At 46.4% G+C, this 21984-nt stretch overlaps 1 protein-coding gene and 1 long non-coding RNA gene across 13 annotated transcripts in view; both read right to left on the bottom strand.

The window, feature by feature from the left end:
* Positions 1–21984, bottom strand: part of FBRSL1 (fibrosin like 1) — an 808905-nt gene that overhangs the window by 236003 nt on the left and 550918 nt on the right. The gene's annotated exons all lie outside the window — the stretch shown is intronic.
* LOC132591340 (uncharacterized) overlaps positions 1288–21984 on the bottom strand; it is a 37761-nt gene continuing 17064 nt past the window's right edge. The window contains exon 2 of the long non-coding RNA XR_009556917.1: positions 1288–17045. This is a non-coding gene — a long non-coding RNA (uncharacterized LOC132591340). The remainder of the gene's footprint in view (positions 17046–21984) is intronic.

Raw genomic sequence — 21984 nt, 5'->3', positions numbered from 1 at the left:
TCCCACCCCCAAATCTGGATTTGTAGTTTTAGCAGGGGATTCTGATGAAAACCCCTGGAAAAAAGGAACAAATAAAGGACCTCTACTATCAACATCCTACTGCTATAGATGTATGGAAGGACAGCACAGAAAAAGTCCTGATGTTATATAGGGCATTAATCACTTCTTTTATTCAGTGGTATCTTTGCTCGGCCTTTTTCTGATAATGTGCTGAAGACAATAAACAACAAGGTGGGAATAAATATGTTGTCAGGACAAATGACAGGAATTGCAGAAGCCTGCAGATTTGTTAATCCTCTTTTAGTTGAGGAAATTGTTGAAAATGACTAATTTAATTTGGATAAAAGAAGGAGTATCTTCTAATTAAAATAGTTTAAATGTATTCGAAATGGAGCAATAATTATTTTAGTGGTACAGATAATATAGAAGCATTTCTTGCTCCTTAAATTATGAATGTGTGTTAAAAGTATAATTTATGTGACTTAGGGGGTGTGTGTGTGTGTGTGTGTGTGTGTGTGTTAAGTGCACCATCTCTGTTGAGATCTATGGTTTTTTTGCAGTTTTATGTCTATGTGAATAAAAATAAATGCAAATAATAGAGCTGCAAGGTTTAATTGATTATATTAATCAAGGCATCCTAATTAATTCAGCAGCATTTCCACACAAGTATTCATTAAAACTGCAGATGGGAAGTACCTTGCTAAAAGAGGCATTCCTCCTTCTTTCCCAAATAGGAGAGAATGCCTCCTCTAGAATTATACCTGTTGCAACATGTGTGCGAAGTACTTCTTTTTGCTTCAATATGATTTGTTTAAATATAAGATATGTATTACAAACAAAACATATAAAACCAACTTTAAAAACAGGTGTTACAGGGTATGACTGATTTACCTGCATATGAGTAAAATATTCAAGTTTATGCAAATTTAACTGATTAATCAAATTAAACTCATACAACTCTCCAATGACAGTGCTAATTGCTCCCACTAATTCTGAAGTTCAGAGGTGAGTGCCAGTATTTGGATAGCCAAATCAACAAGATGGAGGCATCAGCAGGCGTGGGGCAGTCCCAAAATTTGCAGCAGTTCAAAGTATATTTAAGGGAAAAGCTGGCTGTGCAGAAGAGACTCAAAACAGCTCAACAAGGACTAAACATCCTCAGTGGCCACAAAATGAATGACTAGTGGAAGAAAAGTAGAAACTTAGGCAGGATGAAGAATGCAATGGAGTATCTGGGGTGGGGTGGGGGTGGGGAGCCACACTTTGCATGGCAAGTTTTTGTTGTAGGGTCCCACTTGCAACAATAATGTTTGTCCTGGCAAAAATTGTCCTGGTAGACAATTTACTTCACATGCAGAAGGTCTCAGATTCAATCCCAAGCATCTCCAGGTAGTGACGGGAATGTCCCCTGTGGCCACTTGTGTAGAAAATACTGATCTGGATTAATAGTCTGAGTCAGTAGAAGGCAGCTTTTGATATTCCTAAATACACCCACACATCACTACTAAAAAGCTGCAATAGGAAAACCTACTTTCATTTAGGGCAGGCATGTCCAAAGTCCGTTTTGGGGGCCTAATCCAGCCCACCGGTCAGTTTAATCCAGCCCCTGTGGCAGTTTATTTCCTGGGGTAAAATCAACAAATTCAACCCTAAAAAAAGGTTGACAACTTTTGGTTGGTCAGCCCTCATGGCCCTTCACTTCCATCAAATCTGGCCCTCTTTGAAAAAAAGTTTGGACACCACTGATTTAGGGAGAGGACTTAGCACAGTGGCGGAGTGTTCAATTCCTGGATAGGGCTTGGGAGAGAGCCTTGCCTCAAACCCTGGAGAGACACTGCCAATCAGTGTAGATGACACTGAGCTTAATGGACCAATGGACAAGTATAAAGCAGCTTCCTCTGTTCCGAGAAGACAAGGGCACTTTTCTTTGGGGCAGTCCAGCACCCCCAAAGTGAGGACCCAACCAAGCGCAGTTTATACCCCATGCCAGTGTCACGCTAATCCCTGCAAATTAGGGAGAGCATTCTGGTCTAACTATAGGTGCCCGGCGCTCTAAACACAATATGTGCCCATGCATCAAAGTCTTAGACATTTAATCTCTCTTCGTTGTATAACATCCGTAGGAAATTATACCCTGAGCCCTGTCTGCTTGATCACATTCTGCCTCCTTTGCCCTCCCCCATCCTCTTCAAGTCAGTGCAGAAGGGAAAAATAATAGTGACAGGCCCCTTGGGAGAGCCAAGAGGCCTGAGCAAAGTGCAGTGGGGAAACAAACGCGCCTGCTCACTCATCACATTTAGCATTCGTTCTGCCACTTGCTGTCAAATTAAAACACGGCCAACAACTCATTTCTCCTGCTCTCGCAGTTACAAATTAGTCCATTAAGCTGTCTGCAGCAAGCCTTTTTTCCTCTTCCCAGTAATGGCCTCCGAGAATTCCTTCATAATCGCCAAGTTCTCCTGGGATGCCCATGGAAAGCAGATGGGGTGGCTGCCGGGTAATACATGGCACTTTTTAATGACACAACATGCTGCGTCTCTCTCTCTCTCTCTCTCCCTCTCCCTCTCCCTCTCCCTACCCCTGCCTCCCATATCCCTGTTACTTTGCCACATAGACATGCATGTACCATTTCCTTTACCAGGACGAATATGAATTTAAGGAAGGGTTGGTATTGTGATGGGTGGGTGGGTAGGTGGGAGAATGACAAAAAAATAGGCAGAAGAAATATAAGAGGGACGAGAAAATTTTAAACTGATTTTAGGAAGGAGGAAGATGCTGGAATCACATTTGTACTTATGTACGGTAGTAGTAGAAATGTTAGCAGAGAGCTGCATTTCTCTGCAATCAGGCTGTAGCTCAATCAATCCCCAACTGGGAGAGATCCCTGCTCAAAACCCTGGCGAGCTGCTGCCAGCCGATACCGAGCTCGATGGATCCAAGGTCCGACTCAGCAGCTTTTTATATATTCAACTGCTGCTTGATGAATGAAAAGTCTTCATTTCTGGACCACAGTGCTTGGAGTTGCAACCTTCTTGGTTGCACTGAGATGCACAGAAGCATGTAATAGAATTCGGCAGGGCTCTCAGCAATGATATTCCTTTGAAAGGAAGAAAAATCCATTAAGAAAATTTGAGGCAGTAACATTATCCAGTTGTTGAAGAGGTATAGAATGAGTTTCAATCCTGCATCGTGGTTTCAGTTGTCTCTACACAAATGCACAGAGTATGGGAAACAAAAAAGATGAACTGGAGCTTTTAATACAGGATGGCAAATACGATCTGGTAGGCATTACAGAAACCTGGTAAGATGAGGCTCATGACTGGAATGTAGGAATTGAGGGGTATAACCTGTGCAAAAGGAAGAGATGAAATAGGAAGGGAGAAGGAGTAGCATTATATATAAAGGATTTGTATACTTGTAAAGAAATCCATGAAAAGCAGATTGAGAGTAAATGGGTAAAAATTGTAGGAGAGAGAAACAATGGTGACCTTACTGTAGCTGTCTGCTATAGACCACCAAGTCAGACTGAAGACTGGATGATGCCTACTAGAGTAGAGTAGATTACCAAATATTCAAAAAGGAGAGAAATAGTAATCATGGGGGACTTCAAAATGACCTTAACAGATTGGAGAAATGAATGAATTTCAATAGGGACAAATGTAAGGTTCTGCACTTAGCCAAGATGGCCGCTGCCATGTGGCCACCACCAAGATAGCCGCTGGGCATGCGTAGAAGTGACTTCCGGTGCCGCTCTGCCCTATTTCCGGTGCCCACACATGGTCAGAGCGGCACCGGAAGTTACTTCTACGCAACTTCCAGTGCCGCGCCGCTGCTCATCCCACATTTTTCAGCGGGAGACTTGGCAGGTATGTGCAGAGGAGGGTAACCAAGATGATCAAGGGTCTGGAAACTAAGCCTTATGAGGAGCTTGAAGGAGCTGGGTATGTTTAGCCTGGAAAAGACGAGACTGAGAGGGGATGTGATAGCTAACTTCAAATATCTTAAAGGCTGTCACACAGAGGAGGGAGCATGCTTGTTTTCTCTTGCTCTAGAGGGTAGGACTTGAACAAATGACTTCAAGTTGCAAGAAAGTCACCGGAGTTAAGAATTATATTAATATAAACATGTAGACAGACTGCTATGTGAGCAACATTGCACTTTCCCAAACAATACAGCACATGTAAACAATAACACAGTTCTCCAAATGATCATAGAATCATAGTTGGAAGGGACACCAATGGTCATCTAGTCCAACCCCCTGCAATGCAGGAATCTCATCTAAAGCATCCATAACAGATGGCCTTCCAACCTCTGTTTAAAAACCTCTAAGGAAGGAGAGTCCACCACCTCTTGTGGGAGTCTGTTCCACTGCTGGACAGCTCTTACTGTCAGAAAGTTTTTCTGAATGTTTAGTCGGAATCTCCTTTGTCTTTTTTTTACTGACTCAGTATGTGGCAGCTTCCTATTTTCCAAAGATATCCTCTTTATTGCTTTCACAAATCAAACCGCACCCCCTCCATCCTCTGTTCTTTTGCCAGCACTGGCCTTTCTAGAAGATTATTATTTGTGGCAGAGTAAGTTGCTTAATGCTGGATCCTCTTGTCTTAAGACAGGCATCCCCAAACTGTGGCCCTCCAGATGTTTTGGCCTATAACTCCCATGATCCCTAGCTAAGAGGACCAGTGGTCAGGGATGATGGGAACTGTAGTCCAAAACATCTGGAGGGCCGAAGTTTGGGGATGCCTGTCTTAAGAGATGGCCCAAAGATCCAAAAAGGCTTGCCACAGAAAAGATCTGCCTTACATGCACAGCTGAGAGCAGGTTTCTTTGCTCTCTCTTATATAGAGCACCTCAGAATACAACGGGGAGTATAAGAGAGGGACATAATAAATACTACTACTGCTACTACTATTAACAATCCTCTGGAGTGCATTACACACATTGTCTTATTGTAATTTGTGCAAAATAATAAATTGCATGGAAATTGGCTTAATTTGAATAATTTATGCATTTTGCAGCATTTCATACCTTCCATCACTTCACAGTTGAAAATAGGGACATATCTGTAATATCACTATTCTCCTACCAAAGATCATTGTCAGAGCCCCTGCTTATTATGCATTACTGAAGGCTATGCTGCCTCTTGTATTTGCTGTATTTATAGCCCATCTCCCACTGATTTAAAAGCCAAGGCACTGTTTGTTATTCTGACTAAAGATAAACATAATGGCCTGATAATATGCTATCACCGTTCAAAATATACCTCAACATTTGCAATATGTGACATGGCAAGCGGCACACAGCGCCTTTGTGTTCATGGGTGTGCATTTATTTATTTGTATGCACAGAAGAAACAAGTCCCCCCCCCACTCCATCAGATATTTAACTGTTAGAAACCATGTAGAGGGAGCTGGCTCCTGATCAAGGGGCACTGCTATGTCTTAAAAGAAAAAGAAAATGTTCATAGCACAAATCTGGCTACGCAATCTTTTTGGGGCCAATGAGCTACAACAGAATGCTTCCTTCAGGCCTAATGCCAGCAGAGGGAGGGGAGCTTGTTGGTGCAAGGGAAGGGATCTGTGCCTAGGTGCCAACTCCCTGGAATCCTGGGTGCCTGAGCACCCAAAGAATTCCCCATGAAGGGGCCAGGAACTCACAAATTTTGGAGTCAGAGCCATGCACGCTGCATGGCACCCACGGCCCTGGGCACCCACGGTCGCGGGCCCAAGCTGGCATTCCTGCCTTTGTATGCTGTTGACCCCTGCACTGATTTATATGTATAGATGCAAACTGAAGAAGTTTTAGAGGGAAAACAACTGTGTAAGCTTTTTCTCTGGCGGTGGTGAAGGTAAGAGATCCAGGGCTTGATGTAAAAGATGTCCGCTGAACTTCCCCCTGCCTGCTTTCTTCCTCCACACCCTTTCCCTACATATTGTTTTTCTTCTGGTTATTTGAATCTTGGTGCTGGGGAGGAGGAGGAGGAGGAGGAAGAGGAAGAGATTAATCTATTTCAACGTTCTGCTCTCACAGTGGTCAACCAGAATCCTGTGGAAAACTTGCAAACATGTATTGAGCCTGGAAGAGGAAGATGATGGCAACCAGCCTGGGGAGCGGTCAGCAGAAGCATTTAGCATCCCACCCGTCTGCATACCTTCCAACATTTCTCCGATGAAAATAGGGACGTCCCATTCCATAATGATAATTTTACTATTTATACCCCATACATCTTACTAGGTTTCCCCAGCCGCTCTGGGAAGCTGCCAACATTAAAATAAATAAATAACTGAACATTAAACATTAAAAAATAAACTTCCCTATACAGGATTGCCTTCAGACGGTTCAGGGGTTGGATAACTCCATACCCTACAACATTTCTCCAATGAAAATAGGGGCATCCTAAGGAAAAGTGGGACATTCCAGGATCAAATCAGAAACCAGGACGGCTTCTCTAAATCAAGGACATCCCTGGAAAATAGGGACACTTGGAGGGTCTGCATCTGTGCTATTCGGTCTGAAATTGTCCCCGCCCTACTGCTTTATAACTCTTCAGCTGTGAGCCACTTTCAAAGAAATGGGGTGCTACTGTGATGTGCATTTTAGCCTTCGACAGGCTGCCTTTGAACTTCCCACTGCTAGGGCAAATGGGACGATAATGCCTCCCTATACAGTATACATATAAAGGGAGGAAGGTGGTGGTGTGGGAAGTCTTGGTGCATGAAATAGAAGCCAATTTGCTACTGGCCAAGTCAGTTTGAAGACCTGGAATGCTTCCCTGCCTCTCCACCCCCACTTTCCCACCTGCATAGCAAGTCCAACAAGTTAGAACAACCCCAGCTTCTGGCTTCTTCGTTCCCCCTCTTAAAAACCCTGAGTTGGGCTTGGCAGCTGTCCTGCACTACTCAGCTCAGGCTTGCTTTTGAGTGACAGGCGTGCCATGCTAACACTTTCCTGGTGAACGGCCAAGAGTTTTCACGGAACTCATTCCTAGACAGGCCGTGCTAAGGCTGTTTTCATGGCTATACACACGAAAGGCGAGTTATAAAAGGAAAGCGGGAGGGAGGGAAAGTTTACAGTCCCACTGTTACTTGTAAAGAATGCAGAGTGTGCCAAAGGGCAGGAGTGGGGTTGGGCTGTGGTGTGTTCCATTAAAACTGTGCACGCATGCACACACCAAGTGGAGAAAATCCAGGCCCACATGATTAAAGTGGGGAGGGATTGGTTGTCTCTGGCCAAGATGGAAAGACAGAGGCAGGATTTGTTTTTGTTTTTAAAAAAAGGCTAGGTGGCTCAGGATTCAAATTCCTCTATCCTTTTTTTTTAAAAAAAAAAGAGGTAAGGTGTGTGTCCACATTTTATCCTTCTGGGAAGGGTAAAACAGAGATGGCAGTGTGCATTTACACAGTATTCCTACATGAAATTATTTATTATTCTGACAAGAAAATAGGCAGTTTCCTTGAAAAGGTAGATGATTCCTTAGACAGTAATTCCTACTGGGAGAGCACAGAAAATACCCAGACTTTTCATGGAATAATACAGCTCTCTCCATGTTTGGCTCGCGCAGCCGTGGCACAGCTCATTTAGCCTTTCCCTCAAAACATAAAGATGCCTTTCTTGAATAAGAACAGGCTGCTTAGGGCCCATCAAGAAGTCACATTGGCCTGTGATTCCTAACCTTTGACACTAGTTCCTTTTGGAGCACTGGTGGCTGCTCCAACTTTCACTTAATATTGTTGTTGTTGTTGTTTAGTGGTTTAGTCGTGTCCGACTCTTCGTGACCCCATGGACCATAGCACGCCAGGCACTCCTGTCTTCCACTGCCTCCCACAGTTTGGTCAAACTCATGTTGGTAGCTTCGAGAACACTGTCCAACCACCTCGTCCCCTTCTCCTTGTGCCCTCCATCTTTCCCAACATCAAGTTCTTTTCCAGGGAGTCTTCTCTTCTCATGAGATGGCCAAAGTATTGGAGCCTCAGCTTCAGGATCTGTCCTTCCAGTGAGCACTCGGGGCTGATTTCCTTCAGAATGGATAGGTTTGATCTCCTTGCAGTCCATGGGACTCTTGAGTCTCCTCCAGCACCATAATTCAAAAGCATCCATTCTTCAGCAATCAGCCTTCCTTATGGTCCAGCTCTCACTTCCATACATCACTACTGGGAAAACCATAGCTTTAACTATATGGACCTTTGTTGGCAAGGTGATGTCTCTGCTTTTTAAGATGCTGTCTAGGTTTGTCATTCACTTAATATTAGGAATGCTTATAAAACCATTTCCATTGGAAGTTTCCCAAAATATGCTGCTGTTCCACTGAAACAATCCACACAAACCATCTGGGACATCTTTTGATTCCTTCCCTGCATCTTGCAACAAGTCAGACTACCAGCAGCGACTTGGACATGAAAAGGAGACAGCAGAGGCGGTAGCAGTACTAAGCATAGGAACCCCAGATCTGGGTATTGGACATTGTCCCACAATCCAGGCCAGTGTGAGGATGAATGAACCATCCTTACAACATTCTCAACATCCAAGCTAGCTGTCTGTTGGTTATTTTAATCTAAACAACGGTGCCCTAGATTAGGCTGTGCAGCTATGAACATTATTTATTAGAGAGAAATTCCACTTCTGAGGCATACTTCCAAGCAAATTTTTTAGGATTAGTGTGCTGATTGTACTTTACTTACAGTCTTCTGAAAATACTATGTCTCTCTGTGTATATATGTACCTCTAATCACATGGCAAGTGTGATGACGCTGTGGCACTCCATAGCCAATCAGATTTAACTATCTGATGACATCACAAGGACAAATCAGAGTAGTAGCAATAAATTATACCCTCACTCTGAATGAACATTTTTTGTCACATTTTGCAGTCCCTGCAATGAAATATCACCAAAATGAGTGGGTTTGTTTCAAATGGGATGGAAATTTTAGCAAAAAAGAAAAGTAAAGAAAAGAAGTTCATTCCCATGCTAAATTTGGCTCAGCCTTTGTTTAGTGTGTGTGCATGCCTAGGACAGTTCAGCTGTTTTGTTAACAAATTACCCACTGATGGTAACCATTCCTTTTAGGCGAATAACTTTTTTTTTTTTACATGCAGTTGGGCAGGGCTGGCCAAATGTTTATGTAGGTCAGAACATTTTTTTTTTGGAGGAGGTAGGTGGGTAAGTCATCTGTAAAACAGAAATAGCTGTACTGTAAGTAGAATATACTACGTATTACTTCCAAGTATGTAGATTGTAAATCATGACTGTAAAACCTAATGCTATAAAGACTGAACTCTCGGCAGTTCGCAATTTCTAATCATTGAAGAGAAACGACAAGGCATTTTCAGGCAGTGCATATGTGAGTAACTGCATTGTTTTAAAGAGCTGGCCTCTGGTTTCCATAAAGTTTTCAAAACCAATGTGTATCCATTCAGGACAAAAATGTGGACAGCATATTTTCCATTCCACCCCCCCCCCCTCTTTTTAAAGTACATGTGGGGAGTGTGTCTGTGAAGTTGCAGCTCAGTAGTTCTCTGTCTGCGTTACTTGGAAACATGTCTCAATGGCTTCTTGAAATCCCTCTTACCCCCCTGCCCCCCTCCCCGTACCCCTGTCTGAAACTGATTTCTTTAATATGCAAATATTAAGAGAAAGGAAGCTTTATGTTTCCTCTTAGGATCCTTCACAATCCAGACACGATTAGGATGGAAAATTAAAACTCTGCTAGCAGTTTGCTGGCTCCCCTGAGCAACAGTCACTCTGTGATCATAACACTTTGCTTCCAGCTATGATATTCTAAAATTTGCATCTCTTTCACTTTGGGATTGTTTCATTTGGGGGGGGGGGAGGTAAACAGAGCAGAGCCAGAACCCTTTCAAAACAACCATTTTGTCTTACAATCTGAGCTCTGTCTCTTTCTGAAGATGAAAAGTGAGGATGGGGAGATGAGTTTTGCAATGTGCCAGAGCAAAAGAGGCACTTTTCAGATGCTACTTATTCCATTCTGAGGCCATTTCTGATGTAACATTTTGCATCTCTGTGACAGCTCCTGGAGGGATTCCCACAGGAGTAGACATGTGAACACATTCAATGGGAATGTGTCATCCATTCAATCTGCTGCTTCCAAAAACCATCTTGCAAGCTAGATCATGGCAATCCAGCCTCCGTCTCACGGAAGGATCATCTTTTAACAAATTGAGGCCATGACCCATTCTAGCAAATGAGAGTTTTATGTGTGGATAAGCATGGGAAACAAAAGTCATCCTGGCAATGCAAAAGCCTAAAGTAGGAACTGGCTTTTCAAGATGCAGACATTGAGAAATATCACACCTACAAGTGGGACCTACAACAAAATGTTGCAGTGGGGAGTGTTCAGGTTTCCAGCAAGCCAACCATATCCTTTTCCAGGACAGAGACATACGATATAAGGAAGCTGTGTTATACCAAGTCAGACCACTGGTCCATTTGGCGCAGTATGTTCTACTGACTGGTAGTGGCTTGCCAGCATTTCAGGTGGAATTATCTCCCTGGCTTACCTGGAGATGCTGGGGACTGAATGTGGGGCCTTCTGCATGCCAAGCAGATGCACTAGTCTTAGATGCAGCCCTTCCCCTTCTTCTGCATTTCATTGCTCCCTCTATAGTAAATCTGTGTTGCATACCCATTAAGCATGTCCTAGTCTTGATTGGGCTGTTATGGCATATCCCACTTGAGAATGTTTTCCTCCTTAAAGGTGTTTTTTGGGGGGAGGAGGGGGGGTATGTCTGAATACTTCGGATCTCATTGAACCTGCTGATACCTCCTCTCTCCTATACCGGTATCTGGTTGGTGTCACACTGGCTGCATAAGGACCCACGCTTGGAGAATGGATTCGTTAGGACTATATAAGATGTTACGGAAGTTTTATCTGCGGAAGCAGCAGTGGAACGTGATAGCAGAATCTTCTGTGTCCTTTCCATCTATCTCTGCTTTTTTGTGTCTGCAACACAGCTTGAGCCTTGAGGCTCCTTTGAAAGAAAGAAAGAAAGAAAGAAAGAAAGAAAGAAAGAAAGAAAGAAAGAAAGAAAGAAAGCAAGCTCAAGCAGTGAACCGAAACGGGGAAAGGCGGGGGGAACAAGAGAAGATTTAACAAGCTCCAAGCCATAGATTATAAGCCGCTGCTCAAAATTTATGGACGTTTGGATCTTTGCCATGCAGAACAGATTGGCAAGCTGATCAGAATCGCAGCAGGCTGCCTAATGAGTCCCACACAATTTTTCACCCCATATTTTTCCAATAAAAAAGCAGTTAAATACCAACCGCAGCCACAGCAGAGCCTGCCATCTGGCTCCTTTTTTCTCCAGCCATCATTAAAATGGTTCTTGGCAGTTTACACCTCGCTTCTTTCTTTTCTCTCTCTCTCTTCCCCCCTCCTTTTCTCTGTACAGATGTGGAACGAATTTTCTGACAACCCTTGGATGAAACAAGGGACTTTATTGAGCTTTACAGATTAACTGCCTAACTTCTGGGTCTAATTTTAAGTGTCTTTAGCACACCAGCGGCATCACTTTAAGTGAGCTAATTGTAAGGATGTGAGCCCACTGGCAACATTTGGGCAAGCCCAAGTGAATTTGGAAAATTAGCATTTAAAGGGGCTATGTAAACCAGTCCTAACATACTCAGAGAAGGCTGGTCCACAGTCTTTCATTCCAGGGGGATGATACATACACACTTACTTTAGTCCATAGAATCAAATTGTAATACAATACAATATAAAAGAAATAATACAAATGTAATTAAAAATCAATATGAATAGGAAATGTGATAGATGTGTCATCTCTTATCTTCAGCCACAAATCCACAGACATTCAGAAGCACCTGAATGAAGCTCGGTTTGGGAACTCAACAGGTACCAGTAATTCATTGGTTTAGAGACATTTCCTTTCCTACGTCCAGGTTTCAACAGACTTTAAAAAAAGAACCTGTGGAGGGAGAACCTGAGCTAGATGGACAAATGGCCAGACATTGGTCACATTATGCAACATGCATCAAAGCACATTTGACACACCTTTAAAACACATAGCTTTCCCCAAAGAATCCTGGGAACTGCATTTTACCCAATCACAGTGCTACAATTCCCAGTACCTTTAACAAACTACAGTTCCCAATATTCTTTGGGCAAGGTCATGTGCTTTGAATGTATGTTAATAAAGTACCTTCCTGTATTCCTAACTATCAAGATAATTCCCTTTAGGAGACTAAAAAAAATGCACTACTAAAAGCCAATCCAAAGAAGGAATTTTTGAGAAACATCTTCTTTTGTAGTTCATACAAAAAAAAATTGTATTTGCTGAATAGCCTCTAAGAAAAACTTTATTTATGCTTCTTTCTTCCAAAGACAACTAAGAACATAGGAGCAATTAATTATCCTAAGTCACAGAATACACACAGGGGGCATATACTTCAAAGTAGTGGAAATCAATCCCTCGGTTATAAGTGGGAAATATTTTGATAAGGATTGGAAACTTTGTAAGAATTTGACCCCAAAAAAGTCTAGAATGGTTTGAGGTTTCTTTGGGGAGGCTGTAGGGTCTTGCCAAACTCCTTGCAAAGTGCAGCGCCCAACAAGCAAGCTCATTGGTTGTGTCTGCAAACTCTCTTCTGGCTCAGCCAGATCTTTTTATTTCCCCACACCTGATACCATGTTGGGCATGGCTGAAAATGGTCATGTGGGCCCCAAGTGGAGCCTGGCAAGTAGGTCATGGGCCAGAGGCTCCCCATCCCTGTTCTACAAAAAAGGTAACCTTTGGGAGATACCCCAGATACTGCAAAATGAGCCTCTTGGTCTTGCCGATCAGAAGGTTGGCAGTTTGAATCTGTGCGTTGGGGTGAGGTCCCATTGCTCTGTCCCAGCTTCTGCCAACCTAACAGTTCAAAGGCATACCAGTGCAACTAGATAAATAGGTACCGCTGTGGTTTCCAAAAGGTATGTGACTGGAAGCAGCAGAAGACCCATAGGGGCCCAAAAGCAAGCTGATCAAACTCCTGCCTGTATGTCAGCCAGATAGTGCATCTGCAAATAACATGAATAAATGGATCCATGAAATGAGCAACCTGACCTCATCTTTCTCAAAGCCAATTGCTCCCAAACCAGGAAGGAACGATCAAAATGGAGTTTGTTAATCTTTATATACAAAAGCCACAACTGGCTTTTGTATATATATGACCCTGGCTGCCAAAATACAGCCCATATTTTTCTTCTTCTCTGTCAATATGACTTGTTTTTGATTGAAATAGTAATAATCTACCTTCATTGTAATATCTCTGACACAGGGTCAATCAACTCGTAGGCACCAAGACACAATATGTGTGGTTGTGCATGTGCTTTGGGGAATTCTGAGATGCCCACATTTTTGTCTTTGCTTTCCAAAAAGTAAGCTGCCATGTGTAGAAGGGGGGAAAATGAAGGTGGGACTGCCAAATTAGGGGGCATCCAAATAAAATGGCCAAATTAAGTCTCATGAGTCCCAATGAGTTCCATATTTCAATATTATAGTAATTTCTCATTATGAATATGTTTGTGTGTACATCATATACACACTTTCCTGGGAGTATGTCACCCTGCAATAATGGGACTTACTTCTGGGTAAACATGCATAGAAAGGTTCATACTGCATGACATGTCCAACACCCTATATTTCTAACAAGGCTACAAAAAGAGACCCATGTCTTTCTCCCCATGGTATTTACACAGTTCTTTTACAGCATACAGGTACCACAAGGGAAACTGAAAAATAAAATACAGAAGTAAACACAGAACACTATGATATTAAAATCCATTAGGTCTCTGTCATTACCATGCATCAATGCTGGCTAAAATGGAACACTGTGTTTTGCCAATTTGACATTGCCATTCTTTTAGATAACAATGTCTGAAGGACTTTAGCCAAGAATCAGATAAATACACCCACCCACCTTTAGCACTGAACATGACTAGGCTGGTTATTGTAGGAGTCACTGAAAAAATAAACCCTGTTGTAGTCAGGTCATTTCCTAATGTGAGAGACTTTTTTAAAAATTCCAAATTTACTAAAGACTGGCCAATCATGGTGGTAACACTCAAGACACGTGTTAGTTTGAGTCAACAAAGAAGACAACACAGGGATAGAGTGCTCACTGTGTACTATAGTTCCTCATCTATGAAATAGTGTGATTAATAATAATATAAGAGGCCTGCTGGATCAGGCCAAAGACCCAATTTGTCCTGCATCCTGTTCTCAAAGTGTCCAACCTGATGCCTGTGGGAAGCCTGCGAGATGGGCTTGAGCTCAACAGAGCTCTCCTCTCCCTACTCTCCCAAGATGGCTTCCCTTCAATCCTGAAATGCAACCCCCCCACAATAACGAGCTGAACACAAAGCCATCATATGGTAATAAAGAATATAAAATGTAACAAAGAAAGAATCTAAAACAACCAATCCCAGCCATACCTTTAAAAACCCTCTATATAGCCAATTAAATTGCTATATGGGGCCACAGAATATTTAGCCCGAATAACTGTTGCAAAATCTGAAGACAATGCCCTTACAGGCATGATTCCCATTGGATTGTAGTCAACTAAGGGCACTTCCAGAGGACCTATTTATTGAGTGTTCATCCTTATCTGTTTGCAAGGAGATTAGGCAACATTAGTTATTTAGCAAGCAATCATTCTGATTTGCTTGCAAGGTAGTTAGATGATGTGGTGTCAGTGAGTGTTATTCCACACTTTGCAGTGCATTTCCCCATTACTTTTGGTATTGCAAGAAGTTGGGTCTTTGGGTTTGTTGTGCAAGAGCACCAAACCTAACCAAACCTACTTTAAATATGTGCCCCGAATTCACCAGTACAGTATGTGCAGTGGCATCGCTAGCCTTCTGGTTGCCCGGGGTGGCAAACTCAAAGGCACCCCACCGGGGGGCGGGGCGTCCAGCACGCGTCATGACGCACAATGCGTGCGCGCGCAGGAGGCCTACAATGCGGCACTGCAGCAAACCCTGCAAGCAAGCCGCGGAGTGAGGCAGTCTCGCTTGCATCTTGGCTTAAGTCCTCGATGGTGGCGGCTGTGTGGCGGCAGCCGTCCGAGGTGGTTAGCCCCGTCCAGCTTGCTGCCCCCCGCCCAGCCTGCTGCCCGGGGCAGCACGCCCCCAACACCCCCATCTTAATATGCCACTGAGTATGTGGCTGAATCCCACCTGAAAACAGTGACAGTCCAGAAGCACACTAAGTTTTCCTCAGAGTAAACCTACTGAATTTAGTCAACCTAAGTTAGTCATGTTCATCAATTTCAGTAGGTCTGCTCTGAATATGGCTAACTTTGGATACAATACAGTCATTCTAGGTCAAGGGTCAGCAAACGTTTTCAGCAGGGGGCTGGTCCACTGTCCCTCAGACCTTGTGGACTATGCTATCTATCTATCTATTGGGGGGGGGGAACGAATTCCTATGCCCCACAAATAACCCAGAGATGCATTTTAAATAAAGGCACACATTCTACTCATGTAAAAACGCGCTGATTCCCGGACCATCCGCGGGTCGGATTTAGAAGGGCTGGATCCAGCCCCCGGGCCTTAATTTGCCTACCCATGTTCTAGGTTGTGGCCTTTGGTTGTAATCAGTGCTTTTTTCTAAAAAAAAATGTTTAGGGGTACTCTCATTTTCCTACTTATATTGAAATACTGCCCCTCAATGAGGCCAAGACTGGGTATAATTTTCTGCACTGTCTACTGAAAAAGCAAATTAAGAATATGCACAACAGATATATACCACACAAATCTGCCTGTTAAAACAAGTTTACAAATGTGTGAGGGTTTCCCCTCCCCTTGCTGTTACAAAATTCCTGCATGTATATAAAATCTTCTTGACTTTTGCACTCTTTTCCTATAAACATTTTTACAATATTCCATAACCTCGGGACAAACCGGCTAATAGGCCCATTGCAAAAGCTGGTAACAATCAAGTTTGGCTCCTCAATGTTTTTTCTTTTTCTTTTTGGCCCAGCAGGATGGCCAACTGGGCAGTAAAGCTACCCATCAGCCAGGATTGTCTCTGCCTTCTTCCTCCTGTGCTGGGACCCACTATGATACCGCGATGTGGAAATAGATTCCGTGGCCAAGCAGCTAATGTGGGTGGGGGCAGAATTCTTAAGTTTCAAGCTGTGTTTCCTTCAGCTATTTTGGAATATCCATATACAACCTCCCCCCCCCCCCCGAGAGTGCACGTTCTTTCTACCCACCCCCTTTCTATCGTGCTCTCTACCAACCACAACATTTCGCTTTCTTAATGTGGTTAGGGAGTAAGACTACTACAAGGGAGGAAAGAAAACTGTCTGTTCTTAAATGGTTTCCATCCAATCACAATTACGTTGCCGGAAGGCGTTCCTTCCCACAATAGGGTTTGCGCGACTTGTGAGCTCTCATCCTACCCCCTTTGGCGGCTGCTCAGCCAACAAAGGGAGTGCAGAGATTACTGCGAATTTGACCGTGATCCAATTTCCATTGCACTTATCTCTCTTTTTCTCTAAGAATTATTACAGCCCCGTGCTTTCTAGGCGGTGGTGGTGCATGCATACTGCAAAATAGCCCTTTCTTTTATAGACTCCAAAGGCCCTAGTTTTGCAACTTGGGGGCGTTTTAAGAAAGGAAAGAGTTTCATAACTGGAGCCAGGCCAAAAAGCACGTTTCCCGTTCAGTACGTTTGCCCCATGTGGCAAATCTGGTACAACCCCACGAAGAAGAAATGTTTGAGCGAAGTAACAAAAGAACAACGACAAAACACCCCAACCCTTAAACAATAGCTGCCTGTTTCTGCAGCACCCCAAACTATACACAAGCAAAACAATGTACTGTACTGTACAAATACACACACCTGGCTATTAGGGTCCCTAAGCTTCACGTAATAGGGTCCCAGAGTTGCTCCTGGGTTTCAGCTAAGTTTATTTTTATTACTTAGCACCACTGGGCTTTGTAACTGCTGTGTTACCTTTATGGATTATCCAGGTACAGTACTGGCCAAAGTAAGTGCTGTTACATTATAGGACTGCAAGGGACCTGTGAGGGACAGGGGATATCGCGAAGTCCCTCCCCTCCTGAGTTCAAGCCCGTCCCCGAGCAAAGGGGAAAGCAGGGAGAGTTCCGATTCCAGTGGGGAAGCAGGAAGTCGTGTCCGAGGCTCAGGCAAGGTAGAGGAGCCAGGGTCCCAGGTGGGACAGGAAGGGGCAAGCAAGGGGGGAAGACCCATCCCTCCAACTCCAGAATTACGCAGGAAGAGGAGGGGCAAGAGGATGGGTCTGCCAAAGCTTTTGTGTTGGAGAAAGACGCGCCAAAAGCCATTAGGAGGTTCTGAAACCGACTGACAACATCGCTCCGTGTAAATAGCAATGACTTGAGCACTGTAAATACGCAGCACCAATAAAAGAATAAAATGCAGAGCTGCGTAGCGTCGTCACTCTGAAGTAGTCCACTCCGGCCACTGTGACAGCAACCTCCTAATCATTTTTGGGCTACTTCGGAGTTGCCGGGATGAGCGTGTCCGAGGCGGAGAAGTGGCGGCAGATCGCTGAGCAAGCCCAGCTAGAACTGCAACAGCTGTCGCTGCAGGCGCAGGGAGAATTGAAGGCAGCTAAAGAGGAGACTAAGAAGGTCCAGGACGACCGGCTACAACTTGCGGAACAGGTGAGAGAGCTCCAGGAAAAAGAGCAGCATTTAAGGGCGGTGGCGGTAGACCTCCAAAACAAGCTGGATGCAGAGAAAAACAAGGCGGGAGGGGCTCCCCAAGTCCAAGTGCTGCCAGGAAGGAGAGCAGGGACCCTTGTAAGCAAGTTCAATGGAGACCCGAAGGAGTTTCAGGGCTTTGAGACTGAGATCGTGTATGCTCTTGAGCTGCACCAGAATGAGTTCCCCGATGATGAGCACAGAGTAGCGTTTATTGTGGAACATCTCACCGGAGCAGCCAGGGAGTGGCTAAGACCATTAATCGCAACCAAGAATCCTTGCATGAAAAATGTCCAACAATTTCTAGAAGGTTTGAGGACGATGTATTCGTCCGATAGTCATTTGGACCAGACTAAGGAGGAACTGCATAATTTACGCCAAGGAAATATGACAGTTCGCGCATATTGGGCGAAATTCACCATGCTGGTGCACAGACTGGGGTGGGTGTTGGATTCGCCTCCCATGCAAGCTGCGTTTTACTTGGGTTTGAGCGAGGAGGTGAAGGATGAACTCTCGAGAGGTCCAAAGCCCAGTACTATGGATCAGCTGAGCAAAGCAGCTCTGGCGGTGGGGGTGAGGCAGGAATCCCGGTGGAACGACAAGCAAGCGACGCGCGCAAAGCGGGCTTGGTTCCCACGGTCGCAGGAGAAGCCACTCCCTCAACAACCCTTTCAGGCCACGCCTGGAGCCAGCCAGGACCAGGAGCCCATGCAGATTGATAGCGCGCGCGCGCGGGCTTTTCAAACCCCAGCGGCGCCAAGACGCAAGGAGGGAAGGGGCGGGAATTGCTTTCTCTGCAACTCACCCCAGCATCTCGTCAGAGACTGCCCACATCGCAGGGAGTGGCAAGGAAAGGCGGGAACGGTGGTGCCCTCCCCCACTGACGCAGCACCACAGCAGGGAAACGGGAAAGCCTGGCTGCAGGAGACAAGGGGCAGCAGCCAGGCACAGGCAGCAGACAACAGCCCCAGCCCGCCCACCCGCACAGAGAGGTGCAGAGCCAGCCCACCCCTCCCAGAGCAGGAGTGGTTCTAGAAGTGACGCTAACGCTCCCAAATGGCTATCCCCTGACGGTCCTCGCCTTAATTGACAGTGGGGCGTCCGCCAACTTCTTCTCGAGAAGCTTTGCAGAAGAGCACCAAATCCAGCTTTTGCAGTTGGATTTTCCTCTGCACGTAGCAACCATTGACGGCAGGGAGCTGCTGGGAGGGGCCATCACACATCAAACCCCCCCCATGAGAATGACGGTGGGAAGGCACTCAGAGACACTGGCGTTCAACGTCACCACCATCTCAGACCCCCCCATCGTCTTGGGCATGAGCTGGCTGGCGCGCCACGACCCCTCCATCAGTTGGCACCAGAGGTGCATCACGTTTGGGTCAGACTTTTGTCTGGAACATTGCATGCAGCACCAACCAGGGGAGGGGCCTCCGATAGCCACGGTGGCCACCATGCATATCAAAGGGGGTGAGGCAATACCCAAGCAGTACTGGGACCTGCAGGAGGTCTTCAGCGAAGCGGAGTCCGACCACCTACCCCCGCACAGGCCTTTTGACTGCCAGATCAACCTGGTGCCAGGGGCGACGATACCCCCAGCCAAGCTGTACGCCATGTCAGACCAGGAGCTGGAGGATCTGCGCGCTTTCATCGACAAGAACCTCAAGCGGGGGTTCATAAGGGAAAGCAAGGCAGCAGGGGGCAGCCCGGTCTTCTGGGTGGACAAGAAAGACACGCAACAGCGCCGTCTTGTGGTGGACTTTAGACGGCTGAATTCGGTGACAGAGCCCGTGGCTTTCCCCATGCCCAGAGTGGATGATCTCCTGACAGCGGCACGCAGGGGCAAGATTTTCACCAAGCTGGACCTAAGGGGGGCGTACAACTTGATCAGGATCCGGGAAGGAGATGAATGGAAAACCACGATGTTCACGCCTCTGGGCTCTTTTGAATATCTGGTGATGCCCTTCGGTTTGCAAGGGGGCTCAGCATGCTTCCAGGCCTTCATGCACCACGTCCTGGGGTCCCTCCTCTTCAGGAAATGCTTGGTCTTCCTAGATGACATCCTTATCTACTCGAATGACCCAGTGCAGCATGTGAAAGATGTCAGAGAGGTGTTGCAACGCCTGAAGGAGAACCACCTGTATGTGAAGCTGGAGAAGTGCAAGTTTCACACCAAAGAGGTGGACTTCCTGGGCTACAAGCTGTCAGACAAGGGGCTGGCGATGGACAAGGACAAGGTGCAGGCCATCCTGGACTGGCACAGCCCCAGGACGCGCAAAGATGCCCAACGCCTACTAGGCTTCGCTAACTTCTACAGGAAGTTCATCAAGAACTTCTCTCGCGTTACGGCTCCCATCACGGACTGCCTGAGAGGCAAGCAGAAGTTCAAGTGGACACCAGAGGCGCAAGCAGCGTTCGAAAGCCTCAAGAGAGTGTTCGCCTCAGACCAAAACCTGTTCCATGTGGTGCAGGACGCGCCCCTACGCATTGAGACAGATGCTTCTGAAAAAGCTGTGGGCGCAATTTTGTTGCAACTGGACGCCAACAGGGAGTGGAGACCCTGTGCCTTCTTCTCCAGGAAGCTGACACAGCCTGAACGCAACTACACAGTGTTTGATAGGGAACTTCTTGCGATCTACGCTGCGTTCCAGCACTGGCGACACTTCCTGGTGGGCGCGAAGCACCCCATCCAGGTGTGCACAGACCACAAGAACCTGGAGTTCTGGAGAACTGCCAGGGTGCTCAACCAGCGGCAGATACGGTGGGCAGAGTTCTTCTCGAACTTCAACTTCTCCATCCACTACATCCCGGGGGAGCAGAATGTCAGGGCGGATGCCCTCTCCCGCAAGCCGGAGTACATGGAGGAGGAGGCGCCACCAGCCCCAAGGCACATTTTCCCCCCGTCGGCATGGTCCTGCGGAGCAGCTGTGGTGAGCGAGGCAGAACTCACAGCACTGACGGCAGCGGATGAATTTGCCAACCGCATCTTCAGAGAACTGAGAGGGGGGAGGGAGCAGGCAAAAGACTTTGCAGAACGCAGAGGGCTGCTTTTCTACAAGGGTGCGCTGTACCTACCCACCACCCAGCTTCGACGTACGGTCCTCAAGCAGATGCACGACAACCCTACAGCGGGGCATTTTGGAAGGGACAAAACCGCTCACCTAGTCATGAGACACTTCTGGTGGCCAGGGGTGCGGGAAGATGTTCGAGACTATGTAAGGGGCTGTACCACCTGCCAGCGGGCGAAGGTGGTCAGAGCAGCGCCACCAGGGTTGCTGGAGCCCTTAGCCACACCACACAGGCCGTGGGAAGTGGTGTCCATGGACTTCATCACAGATCTGCCTTCGTCCAGGGGTAAGACTGCAGTGTTGGTGGTGGTGGACCTTATGTCCAAAATGTGTCACTTTATACCGTGTGCCAGGGCAGTCTCGGCAGAAGAGACAGCCAAACTGTTTGTTGATCACATTTTCAGACTGCATGGATTACCTTTAAGGGTTATTTCGGATCGTGGCCGCCAATTTGTTTCCAGGTTCTGGCGGCGGCTCATGAACCTCCTGCAGGTGGAGGTCAGCTTGTCGACGGCTAGACACCCGCAGACCAACGGACAAGCGGAGAGGGTCAACGCCATTCTGCAGCAGTACCTGAGATGCTACGTCAGCCAGCGGCAAACGGACTGGGTGGATCGCTTGCCACTAGCAGAATTTGCCTACAACAATGCAGTGCACGTCTCCACAGGGGTGTCGCCCTTTAAGGCCAATTACGGGCGCGACCTCAGATCTTTCCCAGAGAGGGAGAGGGAGGAGGAGGAGGAGGAGGGCCCACAGGCTGAGGATTGGGCAGAGGAACTGGAGACGGTGCACCAGCAGCTCAGAGAACACTTGGAGAGGGCCAAGGAAGCGTACAAAAAGGGGGCAGATCGCCACAGGCGACAAGGGGAGGTCATCAGGGTGGGGGACAAGGTGTGGTTGTCCTCGGAGGGCCTTCCCACCAGAGGGAGGTGCAAAAAGCTGGCACCCAAAAGGCTGGGCCCCTTCACGGTCACGCAACAGGTAAACCCGGTGGCATACAGGCTGGCACTGCCAGAGGACATGAGGGTGCATCCAGTGTTTCATAGATCGCTGCTGTCGCCGTACAGGGAAAGCAGCAGGCTCCGAGACGGCGAACAAACCCCCGAGGGAGGGGGGGAGAGGGAAGGCAGGGAGCAACTCAATGAGGCCACGGCCATCCTGGATTCAAGGTGGGGGGTGGGGGGACTGGAGTACCTCATGGCATGGGAGGA

Source organism: Zootoca vivipara, chromosome 17, assembly GCF_963506605.1.
Source record: "Zootoca vivipara chromosome 17, rZooViv1.1, whole genome shotgun sequence".
Taxonomy (NCBI): Eukaryota; Metazoa; Chordata; class Lepidosauria; order Squamata; family Lacertidae; genus Zootoca; species Zootoca vivipara.
The sequence above is the reverse complement of the archived record's forward strand: the minus strand, read 5'-3'. Positions and strand labels throughout refer to the sequence as shown.